Genomic DNA, 13185 nt, shown 5'->3' with positions numbered 1-13185 from the left:
ATGACTGTTGCCCTCCCTCGGTCCTTCGGGACGTCTGCCTCAAATTACCGGATCATATACTACCCCTGCAGAACGCTTCCCTCAATACTGGCACGGTTCCCAGCTCCTTCAAGGAGGCCATTTTAGTGCCTCTATTGAAGAAACCTGGTGTGGACCCTGCCGACCTCACCAACTATCGTCCTATATCCCTCCTGCCCTATTTGTCCAAGCTTCTCGAGGCCCACGTCACTCGGTGCCTCTCAAACTTTTTTGAGAGCTCCTGCTTTCTTGAGCCCAATCAGGCCGGCTTTAGACCGGCCCACTCCACTGAGGCCGTCATCTTGGCAGTATTGGACGCCCTGAGGGGGAACGCTGACGTAGGGACCCCCCAGGCCCTCGTGCTCCTAGATCTGTCGGTCGCGTTCGACACGGTGGACCATGACATGCTTCTCCATCGTGTCGGACAGGCCGGCATCCAGGGCCCTGCCCTCAAGTGGATTGAGTCCTTCCTCGTCGGCAGAACACAAGCCGTGCGTCTTGGCCCTTTCACGGCTGCCAAGACTCCCACGACTTGTGGAGTCCCTCAGGGCTCATCCCTCTCTCCCCTTTTGTTCAACTTATACCTTCGGCCACTGATTCATTCGCTCAAGAGGTGGGATATCACAGTGTTTAATTACGCTGATGATTTGCAGATCATCTTCCCTCTTGACTCTCCTGATGCTGTCAACAGCTTCCATTCAGTCATGATCCACATCCAGCAGTGGATGAACCACAATCAACTGAAATTAAATCCCGGAAAAACGGAGCTTCTCCTTCCGGGGAATAGTTTAGTACACTGGGGTCCCCAGTTCTGGCCCATCGAGTTGGGCTCCCCTCCCGCCCCTGTCAGGTCGGTGAAGAGTCTAGGGGTGGTCATTGACGCTGAGCTCTCTCTTAAGGCTCAAGTAGGGGCTGTGATTTCCGCATGCATGTTCCAGCTTTGAAAAATTCGTAAAATAGTCCATCTACTGCAGCATGCGGCACTGGTCCAGGTTGTCATCTCCCTGGTACTATCCCGCCTCGACTTTTCGAACTCTTTATACCATGGACTCCCACAATAATTGCTCCGCCGTCTTCAAACCGTGCAGAACCAAGCGGCCAGACTTATCCACAAAACGCCAAAGTGGCAGTCTGCGAAACCCCTGCTGTGCAAATTGCATTGGCTGCCAGTTGAACAAAGGGCGGCCTTCAAGATTGGCTGCCTGACTTTCAAGTCTTTTCACTGTACCAGCCTAGTTTTCCTCAAAACACTGATTAAGCAGCACCGACCAGCGCGCAATCTCCGGTCGGCTCACCTCCACCTGCCGGTCGCCCCCAATATCAAAACAAATACGTTTGGTGGCCGCAGATTTGCCCACGTGACCCACAAACTATGGAATCCTCTTCCCCTGTCCATCAAGTCTAGCTGCTCTCTACTAAATTTTAGGAAGCTTCTTAAAACCCGTCTCTTCACCCAAACCGGTTAGCCTGCCTCCTCACACTTCACGCACTCTGTACTCTAGCCCCAGGAAACTTATGGTGTCAGTGCGCTCTATAAATCTCACTTAAGATAAGATAAGATAAGATAAAATAAAGCCAAAAGAATCTCAGGAATTGCTGGAGAATGTATTCCTGCATGTAGAAAATATTACAATTTATTTTTCTATGAGGTCCAGTAATCAACAGATATTACTTTCAAAGAAGCTGGCCGACTTTGCCCTTAGATCATAACAGAATGTCTACTACTTCTGACCAACAAATGCAACATTTAACATATGATGAGATGCCTATGGCAGAATAAAAAAGGTAGGAGATAGAGGTCACATTGATATACCAATCAAGAAAATATTCATCAATGTATGAGTGCATACAACTTACTAAACTGTTGGAAATCGCCCTTTTTGCAGGGTCACCCCAAAACATTTTGCCTTCCTCCTACAAGCTTGTGTTGGCCTTAGGACTCTGTGCACTTTACCACTGCTGACCAGCGCTAACATGCGTGTGCTGCTCCTAAAAACATGGTAGAATTAGCTTATACCCAATTGGCATATATAATTTACTTATAAGTCCCTAGTAAAGTTCGCTATATGTGCCCAGGATCTGTAATTAAAGTCTACTAATGAACCTTCTGCACTGAATGTGCCACCGACTTAAGCAGCCCTTTAACCATGTCTCAGGCCTGCCATTACAGAGCATATGACTGAAATGTAAACTACCATTTCGACCTGACAAAATAAACCTTTTAACAGGCCCAAACCTTAATTTTTAATACATATGTCACCTCTAAGGTAGACCCTAGAGAGCCCCATGGGCAGGGTGCAATGTATTTTAATAGTTGGACATATACTTTTAGGTCTTCTAGGTCCAGGTAGTAAAACATTATTCAATTTGTTCTTCACTACTGCAAGGGCTATCTCTCCCATAGGATAACATTGGAGTTGCCTTATTACATTTTATAAGTGTAATTTCCAGTAGGCAGAGATGACTAGTTCATGTTTGGTGTCTCTAGAATCCTAATTAATATCCTAATGTTTAGTGAAGTTGGATTTTAAATTACAATTCTGAAAATGCATCTTTTAGAAAGTTGGTGTTTTCTTGCCCAAGCCACTTGGTGCCCGTAGCCTGTCCCTGCTTACATGACTGGGAGTAGTTGGCAGTTGGGCTTTGTGTATTCCTACTAGATAGCCACACACAATGGAAGCTTAAGTGTTACTGAATGAGCCCAGCTTCCCTCAGTCCTAAGTAGCATGTGTCCTATCTCCACACAAAGGGCTGCATACCCCATGTAGCTATTGTGAAGCCAAGGCAGGGAAGGCAGGGCATCTGTGCATTTCCAAGGCATGACTTGAGAAGTTTCTCCCCACTTCAAAAGCCCAATTGTGTATAAAAGAAGGACCAAAGACACCACCACTTTCGTACACTTATGGACTTGTGGATACTCTGCCAGGAAGAAGGACTGCTGTCCTGCTGGAGGACTGCCACTCTTCGCATTGACACTCTGCTGAACTTTTGCTTTGCTGTGCTGACCTACAGCCTGCTGCCCTCTAGCATGGGTGAGAAGGACTGGACCTGCATCTCTTGAACCCACAACCCAGGGTGACTCCAAGGGCTAGTTGGCTGGCGTCCAGTACTAAAGCCAAAGAGACATAACAGGCTTCCAAAAACCATACACCTGCAGCTAGATTCTCCCATCGGTGAATCTACCCTGCCAAGTGGTGTCACCCCAGTCCTGGGCTCTCAGATGTGGGCCTAATGTACTTTCCAGCAGAACCAATGCATCTTCTCTGCTGCGTAGCGGATCCCCAAGCAGAACAACTCAATCTCCTTGGCTGAGAAATGACTTCCCAAGCAGGACTGACTTATGCATTGGACCTATCACAAAGACCCATGTCGCTCCCACAGTACTCAGAACCGACATATCACCCTAACAGTGTGGCGCAGCCACAGCCCAGGGCATTGCATCTCTTATTGAGAGCAGCATCGACGATGCTAGATTTCACATAGCAGCCTCACAGCTTCTCAGAACCTAAACATCACCAGCTGCACACTGCATCATTTTTGCTGGACTTCACATCACAAGCCCCTTAGATGGGATCCTCAATGATGATGCAACAGGACCTCACATCGCAGCCTCACTGCATTTCTGAACAGAAGCATTGCTTCGGCCGCTTATCGCAACTTCAAAGCAGATCCCCGCAACACTCCACAACCAAGTACTCTGTTCTGCAGGCCTAACTGGGCACCGGTAGCCAGACCGCACTCCATCATGGTCAGCCTGAACTTGTGACTTTGTCCCGGTTCGGCACAACCAGATATACATCAGTTGGTGCTTTGTGCTTTTTCGAGCAATTTTCACTAAAAACTCTAAAATAAAATATGTATGATTCTACTAATTGGATTTTTGTCATTTTGATCTTACTTTATTTATTAAAGAAAGCTCTATTTGTGTAACCTGGTGTGGGATCTTTTTGTGTAGTGTTTTCATCATTTTACTGTTTGTAATGCTGCACAAATACTTCACGCATTGCCTCTAAGCACAGTCAACCGGTACCCCAATTTCTGACATAAACCAAATAGCAAAGACTTCCAAGACAATGATATGGGAAGGGATGCAGGCAATTAATGTATATTAAACAGTAACTGTAGCCTCCAATATCAAAGAAGTCAAAGCATTACTTCACAACAAAGGAGAAAAGTAACTGTAGGAACTTGGTAGAAACTACAGAACTTGGGCAAAATTGGTCAGCTACAGTTTCCCACAGAATTGCTGCAAACGTTGGAGGGAATAGTGTTAGGAATGGACTTCAAGTAGCTTGGTGATATAGGGCCTGATTAAGATGTTGGTGAGACTCTCGTCATCCCTCCGTGGTGGAGAAAACAAGTACTTCGCCAAGCTGATGGTATCCCCCTATCGTATTTAGATGTGTGCTGGCTGAGCCGCCATTCTCATTGACAGACTGTTTCCCACCACGTAAGTGGCACACCGCTGTCAAGGCGGTGTACTCCTCTGCTGGCTAACAGTACACTGTCACAGTTAGGTCTGCAGGTTTGCAACTAGTCTATTTAGATGTCCCTGGTGTGATAGTGTTGTATTAGCTGTGGTTTGCTGATGTAGTGAGTCCCTGGTGGAGTGGAGACTGGTAAGCACTACTGATTTCTGTGTCAATACACATATATGTTGTGTTTGCTTCTAAAATATATGTAGGTAATGCCCCTTCTCTTACACATTGCATAGCACATAAACAACATACACATTATTAAATGTACACTCGTAGGCACCACAAGCACAACACCACTACAACATAATTGGTTTTTAAGTGTTAATACAGGTATGTTCATTTTACCTTGATAAGTTGTAAAATGTTCCCTAATGCATTACACATTAAAAGAATGCATGTAAGATCAATGTAAAAATACACAAGACTAAAGCATTTGTCAACACACTATTCATAGTAAGACGAGTGTAAACAAAGCTTACCGTATATCCCAGTGACAATGGAGTTGATTGGCATTGTGGTCATGTAGTAGGAGATAAGAGAGGACCTGGACAATGAGGTTCAGGATCAAAATGGAAGCGGGAAATGGAAAAAAGGTATGTTTCTACATAATTTTCTTCAATTCCACCAACTCAAAGTAGGAGGTATTCCTGACACAGTTTCCTCTATGGAAAGGCACATCGTGATTGGCCCGGTGGTAATCTTAGCTGTACTACCACCAATAGCCTCCTCTGCCTGTGACGCCGTTGACGCGGACCGATTCTGAGAATCGGCCCGTTTGCAAACGGTAAAAGGCCTTGATACATATGCCCCATACGCACACAAATTGTAATATGTAATAATTGCCACTCTTGCATTAAGGCAAAAGACCTCAGTGGCAGAATGTATACATTCACTAGACTTGATAGAATAATGTGGATAAATATTATTGTACTCTCCACATTTTGAAAGCACTCCCCCATAAGAATAAGCCATACAATGTTTCAATCCCATCAGAAGTGTGGTAGCTTTGTTTTGCATCTGAAAGCAAAGAATATGAGAGTATAAAGTATTGAGAACGGCTAGCTGTCCCAAACTTAGAATGCTACTTAAACGCTACACCAATCTGTATATTTCAAAGTCAATCAGGGAAGCATTGGACTGATATGGTCTAGGTAACAGCAGCAAAGGCATAATGGGATCCCCTCTGGATTTCCAGGGGTGAAGGCCACCAAATCTCAGTCATATTCATATCTCGGGTACTCTGATGGACTTTTGAGAGTGCCTAAGAATCAGGAAAGCTCTGACCACCTTCCTATATCTCCTGACCCAATACTCTAAGGCCCTACTTATGAGTGAGGCGGAGCAAGACTCCTGCATGGAATTCTGCTCCACCTGATTCTAAGTGGGCCATTATTTCCACAACTGATTTTCCCAGGTGTTGGAATACCAAACCCGATTTTACTGGGCAGTAATTAACCGCATGCGCGCTAGAGTTTTTCCCGCTGCGCGCTGCGCTTTTTTAAAACCCGCGTTACATGACGAGCTCAGCTCGTCATGAGCGTACGAGCGTCGTCACTCATGACGAGCTGAGCTCATCATGAGAGCGGAGGGGTTAAAACTGAAAAATCTCGTAAATTTTAGGGTGCAGCTATGCAAACTATGTCTCTTTGTCCATTTATTTTCTGTTGGGGGTGCATACAAAGTTCCCTGGTGCCAGAACCTAAATGTGCCATTCCCTCCACTACTCACTACACCAGTTTCTCCATCCCCACTCCACAAAGAGGCTGCAGCATACATTTACTACTTTTCTTCATTCCTTGGTTCTTAACTTGTAATTGCACAATACTTTCATAATGTTTCCCCCACCCCCAGTAATGGTATTTTTACAAACAGATTTACACTCCGCCACTGCCAGCAACTCATAATCAGGTCCTACTTGCTCAATTTGTGTCAGTGGTTGAATGAGGTGTGCGCCAGCATTCAGTCTTGGAAACTGGGACTTTGTTTTCATCATTAGACTTTGACCGAGAGAGAGAGAGAGACATAAAAGGGAGAAAGAAGAAGAAACTTAGATATAAAGCCATAAAAAGGTGGAAGAAAGAGCCATGAGGTGCAATCAAAAATAGGCTTGGCGATCTGCTTCTTCTGGATTAGCGGCAAGCTCTTAAGAAAAACTTTTGGAACCTGCACTTATTCTTTACAAATAGGTACTAGATAATCTTGAACCTCCAAAATTGTCCCAGAATAGACAGAAGTACAAGTTGACATGTAGCAACAAGAAAGGTTCAGAACATAATGGACTGTTGTTAAAAATTACAAAATTATTCTAGAAACACAGATGGACCATAAATTAAGTTATTTAGGGAGGTTAGAAAAAAATGGGGAAGGAAATTATGGTTAACAATGTTGAGATTTATGGAGAGACATCCATGTGCAGAAAGCAGGCAAACTGCCTTGAAAGTAATGATGTGCTGGCATCTCAACCTAATCAGATAGCATGATTGTTACAATACAATCATCCACAATTACTACATCCTATGTAGTGAGTGCACAGCAGGCAACAACATTAGTCCAATAGGTGACATGCTTGTATACCTTAGTCATCAGATATGGTGAGTAGACATGCAGTGATTTTGCCCCACACTTCCCTAGGACTTGAAGCACGGGGCAGTTCTTCAGCATAACATGTAAGTTAATTGCAGCAATATGTCACATCGTGTATCCACTGTTCACGTTTTGAAGAGCCTCCCCCCAATGAATAGAAACCCTCCTTTTTGCTGGCAGTAAAGCTATAGCTACTATTTCACAGTTGGACGGCTGTACGGTTTTATTTATGCCTAGTAGACACATTTGTGGGGTGCATTCCACGGGTTCCTTGACCATAGCAGTGAGAGTGCCCGTAACTTCTTCCCAATATTCCTGTACCCCTGGGCAGGCCCACGCCAAATGCATGAAATCTGCATCATGCGCCCGCATCTGACGCAGTCCACATTGTCTCTTAACCCAAATGACAGAGCTGTGTTGGGTTATAGTACAGTTGGTGTTTGTATTTAAAGTGTATGATTATAAGATTCCCATTTGCTGTCAATTGTCCCGTTTGGGTACAGTACACCTTCCAATCATCCATGTTAAGTGATTTGGGGAGGATGACGTTCCACTTCGACAAAGGATCCTCCCATAGTAGCCGTGCATCTATCTGTGATGTGTTATACAGGCGTGTGATTAACTGGTACCGACGTTCCTGTTATACGGATCAGTTGGAGAACCCCAAAAGCCTGTGGCTCAGCTGGGAATTGTGGGTAGAATGAGGGTAAGGCTGCACTGAGTCTGCTATAAGTAAAGATAAGCATAAGAGATCCATTACCTTCTGCTGCCATCACTGAAGAGTCTATGAATTTACCCTCTCGATAGACATCAACCATAGTGTGAAGTCCCACTGCTTCTAAAGTAGCTAGAGAACCACCCCATCGCATCACAGAGATATCAGGATGATGTAATAGTGGTATAGCTGGGGCGTACAATGGGACAGCCTGCGCTCTTCGTCTAAGCGCCCTTCACACGTGCACCGTGCACTGTATCGTGCCTATTTCTCTGCATTCAAAAATTAAGCTACTATTGGAGAGCATGGCTTTGAGCGGAACAGGATGTACCACATCCCCTTCCACAGCTAAATGCGGGGTGTAGTTCAGAGCATGGTACCAATAAAAGGCGAAGTGTGCCTGAGCGCATAGATAATACAGTTGTGGATCTGGGGCCCTAAATCCTCCATGGTCATATGGAGGTGTTAGCATATCCCATTTAAGTCTCGTTTTTTCCCCGCCCAAGCTTAATTAACAGTGACTGAAGTGTATTGAATAAATGTTGTGTTAAGTGAAGGGGAATATTAGTGCATAAATATAGGAATTTGGGTAATACTATAATTTTCATCAGCGCTATTCTATCCGCTAGGAACAATGGGAGTTCGATCCATCTCGCAACCTGGTCTTCCAATTGCGATGTCACCGTACCATAATTGGACTGTATAACCACCTATGGGTCCTTGGGGATCCATATCCCCAAATATTTTATGGGGTCCTCGCACCATTCCATTGGATATCCTAAGTCATGGGGTATTGTGCCTGCAGTTAAAGGGAGGATGATCGATTTGGACTCATTGATACACAATCCTGAGTACCATTTAAATCTTACATATCCTATATAAGCCACTCAAGGTGTGCCCTAGGGTCCCTAATGTACAGTACCATATCGTCAGCGTACAACAACACTGCCAGCGGTCGCTGACGAAAGCGCAGCGCCGCTGCTGCATATCTTTGCCACAGTACACATGCAAGCGGTTTGAGCAGCACCGCAAACAGCAGTGGTGACACGGGGCATCCCTGTCGCGTGCTACGATATATCCCTTAAGTACCCAATGTGTGCCCATTGACTGGAATACGTACAACCGGTTTGGCATACAAAAGTTTAATCCAGTTTGTGTATGCTGACGGCACCCCCACACGATGCAGCACTGCAAACATATACTTCCATTGAAGTGAATTGAAAGCTTTGGCTGCTTCCAATAACGCCGCCACCACAAGCAATGTGGTTTCCAAAATAGGCAACACCGCGAACAGGGTGCGAAAATTTGTGCGAGGTGGGCCGTGCAGGAATGAATCCCAATCGGTCTGGTAGCACCATTACAGGTAATAACAAGAGGAGCTGTGCAGTGATGGCCTTTTCCAATATCTTAGCGTCAATGTTAAGAAGTGATAACGGTCTTTACGAATCGCAGCTATTTGGCGCTTTACCAGATTTCAACAATGTAATTATGAGGGCCTCGCACAGAGTGCCAGGTAGACAGTGCTGCTGATATGACTTCAAATACATACCGTGCAGATGTGGGGCTATTAGGTCAACATATTCTTTATAGAATTCCCCAGGCAGGCCATCACTTCCAGTAGCTTTCCCTTTGGGTAGGGTGGTGGTGGCCTCCCAGATCTCCTCCACCATTATTGCCTGTGCTAAAAAATCCAGCTGTCCCTATGTGAGCCAAACCAGCACTATATCCTCAAAATAATCTTTGATTTCTGGCTCCTCTGACGATTCTCGCATAAATACATTTGTAGTATTGTATGAACGTGTTGAGAATATCCAGCGTGTCATAATTTACCACACCTTCATCAGAAATTGCTTCCACTATCTGCACCCGCTCCCAGGATTCTGCTATTCTATTGGCTAACGCTTTCCCAGGCCTGCCCCATCCCCATAAGTTCTGACCCACCATCGCCCTGACATGTGGAGCACCTCTTGTTCTGCTGTCTCATTATGTTCTGTGATTTTCTCTCTGATTTCTGCCAACATGGCCTCCCCTGTGTATCTTCATATGCCCTCTCCAAGCGCCCCTTGTCCAATTTAATCTGTCGAAGCCTCCCTTGTGTGGACCGGAGAACCCCAGACAGTAGCCCTATACATATCCCGCGCCGTGTCACTTTGAATGCCTCCCATATGGTTTCCATGCTCTGTACTGAACCTATAATATGTTCAAAGAATTCTGTGATTGCCAATCCTACCCCTTCCCGGAAGACCTGATCAAGCAGTCAGGTTGGTTGCAAGTGCCATTGGATTTGCGGGGGGTTGTGTGTGGGAAGTGTCATGGTCAACAGGACCGGAGCATGATCTGACAGTGTCTTTGGCAAATGTTTAACTACATTGATACACATAGTTACGTCTTTTGTTACTAACCAATAGTCCAGTTGTGACTATGATTTGTGCATATAGGAGTGATATATGCCTTCCTTGACCCCAGGATATCTAACCCTCCAAATATCAATGAGGCCCATGTCTCGCGTTCCTCCCACTATGACTTCTGCCACCCTTTTTAAGTGGTCCCTCTTAGTTGGACATCCAATCTTCGGATTGTACTAGCAAAGTGTTGAAATCAAGGCCCCATATAATTGCAGAGGGCGATAGATTGTGTACCTTGGACCATAGCATTACTAAGAACTCAAGGTCATCAATATTAGGCCCATAGATATTGACAGTAGTGATAACTGTACCACAGAGCGTCCCCTGTGCTATGATATGCCCTGCTCATCTATTTCAGAATGTGTGAGTGCGAAGGGTGTATTTCTTTTATGGGAATCATCACCTCCCTCGAATATGAGGAGTGTGAGATGCTAACTTTACTCCGGACCATCTTTCTGCCACTTTTTTCTCTGACTGTTTTGTAAGGTGCCACCTGTATGCCTTGCCTATCCAAGTAGGCCAACACCTCATGTGTTTTCTTTGGGTTATTGAGGCCCCGAACATTCAATTTTACCCAGGATAGACCATTTTTAACGTTTACCTCTGCATCGCCCACTGTCATCCACCCATACCAGTGAGTACCTAAAATGTAGTTGTCGCTGTGTTGGTGTCAATGCTTGTATCGTGCACACTATATTTTTGACTGAACATAACACCCCTTAGTGCCCATCCATCCCACCTTAACATCCCAATCATGCCAAGAGTTCCCCCTGATAACAATGCACAACAATATAACATTAGAGCAACAATCATTCTACCTGGTCACAGGTGTCTAAGTACAAAAAGATTTCTAACAGTTGGGTATTCCCTCTAGTGGGTTGCCAGTAGCTCACTCACCTCATTGGTGTTAGGGGGATCAGGCCGTTTCTTGGGCCACCACAACTTCACATTAACTAGTCGGCCGTTTTTGGCTCAGACAATTAGTCATTGTCCTAGTCATTCTATGTAGATGTCTATGTCTAGTATGGAAAAGGAGATATTATTTGTTTGCATCATAGTTTTCATATATATCAGTACAATCTTCATTGTCAGTATCCTCACCTGGGCAGTGCACCGCTTCTTTCCTTTCTAGTTGCTTGACGAATGTTATTGCTTTCTTGGATGACAGGAAAATCTTTGTTGTGCCCATGTGCTGGATCCTGAGGCGAGCTGGAAATAGCATGTCGTATTGAATGTTCAAAGTTTGCATTTTCTTCTTGACCTGTTGGAATTCCCATTGTGCTTGCTGTACAACGGTTGAAAAGTCCGGGTATAGGGCAACCTCATTTCCCTGATATGTTGTGTACCCATCTCCCTTGCCAATCTAAGGGCTGTGTCTCAGTCATGATAGATCAGCAATCGAGCAATGATGGGCCTCTGTGGAGGGCCCAGTATTAGTTTAAAGACCAAGGACCTGTGTGCACACTCTACAATGAGCATGGAGGAGAGGTACTCCACTTCTAGCATGTCCCTCAACATTGCTTCCACATAGAGCTCCATTTTGTCTGTGTTTGTGGTCTCGTGGACCCCCTTAATGCAGAGATTATTGTGTTGCGACCTAACTTCAAGGTCTTCATTCTTGGCTCGTATCACATCTAAATGTTTCTCCATTTGGGAACATGACGTACTATCCATGCCCAGCGTATCTTCTGTCGTGGAGATTCGTTGTTTTGCCTCCATAAGGTGAGTCCCTTGTTTATCAAACTTTGCTGCCATGTGATCCATTCTAAGATTTAGGTTGTCTATCTTATTGTCAACGGATTGTAAGTTGTGTTGCAGTCCCCTGCCCCTGACTCTTGTTCAGCATCCGATGTTGCCCGAGGCTGGGATTAGGTGAGGTGCCTGGATCCAAAGGTAAGCTTGGATTGCTGCTTGTCTGACTTACCAATAGTACTCTCTGTTTGCCGGGGCCCCGGTATATCTATGGCAGTGCCTTCTCAACACAGTGTCCCACCGCTTGGCTCAGCAGCTTACTCTACCTTGCAGTGGTGTGGGCCCCTTTAGCCACTGAGTGCAGACACTTCAGTTAAACCATTGCAAACCAGACCACCCCACCCAGTAGTTACACTGGGTTAGTTGTTGCTCCTATGTTATCAGTTCGGTTTGCAGGGTATGCTGTAAAAAGTGGTCTATGCCAGATACTCCTGATCACTATGCCTCGGTACATGCAGGTGCTTCCTCTGGGGTACGGCAGCACCACAGCAGATCAGGCCTTCCAATCGCCTCCATGCAGCAATATCGCAGCCTCCCCCACTCAGGACAGACAGCCCTAAGTGTGCGAGGTTCTATCCCAGCGGTCATTCAGTGACACAGATCACTTGTGATTCTCTTCCATTGCTGCCTGTGTGCCCCTCTCACACTAAGGGCCTTTCACCCTTTTGCTCGTGCTAGGTCAATCCAGGCAGCTTACCACGTCACTGTTCCCTTCAGCCAGGGGAGTGTATTTCTAACTGTCCCCACACATGCAGCAAGCTACAATTTCCTGCAGGCCTGCTCTCTTCCCCCAGCCCCATGATCTTCCTCCGTACGAGCTGGATGCGGGACGTGTCTTTACAAGCACGTCATTGGCCCCGCCTAGACAAGGCCCAGTGTCACCTTATAGCAGAGATCTCCACCACAGAGCGGCTCCTCTCAGTTTTTGCCCCAGCAAGGACAAACTGATATGGGCCCCCACTGCCCGGGGTCATGCTCTGCCCGGCTATTAGATGGATGGGCAGATTCAGTTTAGGAGGCTACTCAGAGGAAAGACCTGCCCAGGTTCTCTCAACGCGATGGTCCCGTGCAGTTCTGGCCAACACTTCGCAAGCTCACAGCAGGCGTCACACTCTCTTGCTCCCCTGAGTAGGCGGGCCCACCAGGCAACTCACGATTTGTCATCAGGCCCGATCCCACCACAGGTCAAGCTGGCAGGCACGGTGGCCGAACTACGCTCCGCGAGTGTCCCCAC

This window comes from Lissotriton helveticus, chromosome 3_1 (assembly GCF_964261635.1).
Source record: "Lissotriton helveticus chromosome 3_1, aLisHel1.1, whole genome shotgun sequence".
Taxonomy (NCBI): Eukaryota; Metazoa; Chordata; class Amphibia; order Caudata; family Salamandridae; genus Lissotriton; species Lissotriton helveticus.
The sequence above is the reverse complement of the archived record's forward strand: the minus strand, read 5'-3'. Positions refer to the sequence as shown.